Source organism: Myotis davidii, unplaced genomic scaffold (assembly GCF_000327345.1).
Source record: "Myotis davidii unplaced genomic scaffold, ASM32734v1 scaffold37, whole genome shotgun sequence".
NCBI lineage: Eukaryota > Metazoa > Chordata > Mammalia > Chiroptera > Vespertilionidae > Myotis > Myotis davidii.
This window is the reverse complement of record NW_006289395.1, coordinates 4,972,198-4,973,107: the sequence shown is the minus strand read 5'-3', so window position 1 is coordinate 4,973,107 and position 910 is coordinate 4,972,198.

The following is a 910-nucleotide window of genomic DNA, read 5'->3' as shown; positions in this document are numbered from 1 at the left end:
CTCCAGGGGCTACTTGTCTCTCGGGCTCTAGGACAAGCACTTTGGAGCAGGACTCAGACAGACCACAGCTGAAATTAAAGGAGAACTTATTGATAATTCACTTTAGGGATGCTTATTGTAAAAGAGAGATTAAATGCATAGATCTAAAGAAAGAGAAAAGGAGAAACTGAAACACAACTTTAAGGATGAGAAAAAAATTTAATCACAGATGTAAAAGAAATTATGAGAGGATATTTTCGCAGTTTTATATTTACTTATTTTTAAATAAACTTCTTTTCACTGGGCAAAATATGAGGAATCTCAGAGGGAAGAGGGGGGGCCAAGAAACTGAAACACAACTTTAAGGATGAGAAAAAATTTTAATCACAGATGCAAAAGAAATTATGAGAGAATATTTTTGCAATTTTTTTTTACTTATTTTTAAATAAACTTTTTCACTAGGCAAAATATGAGGAATCTCAGGGAAGAGGCGGGCCAGGAACAGATTAACCAAAGACTTTATATGCATATATGCGTTACCCATGGACACAGACAATAGGGCAGTGAAGGCCTAGAGTAGGGTGGGAACCAGGTGGAGGGAGGCAATGGGGGGAATAGGGGTGGGGGAACATCTGTAATACTCTTAATAAAGATTTTTTTAAAATGCCATAGGTGTTTCAAAAACAGTTACCAAGCATGAGTAGGTCAAGAACACTACAGAAATCAGAAAACTTGTCACAGAACCACACTCCTCAAAGTAGTCAGTCCCAGATGGTTTTATGGGAAACTCTTTCAACGCTTGTAGGAAAGGAAATTCCTCTACTATGTGAAGTGTTCCAGAGTACAGAAATAAAATGGAAGCAACCAAATCATTTTATGAATTGGCCTAACCCTGCTACCAAACTCAATGGATGTATTTGTTAAAGAATAA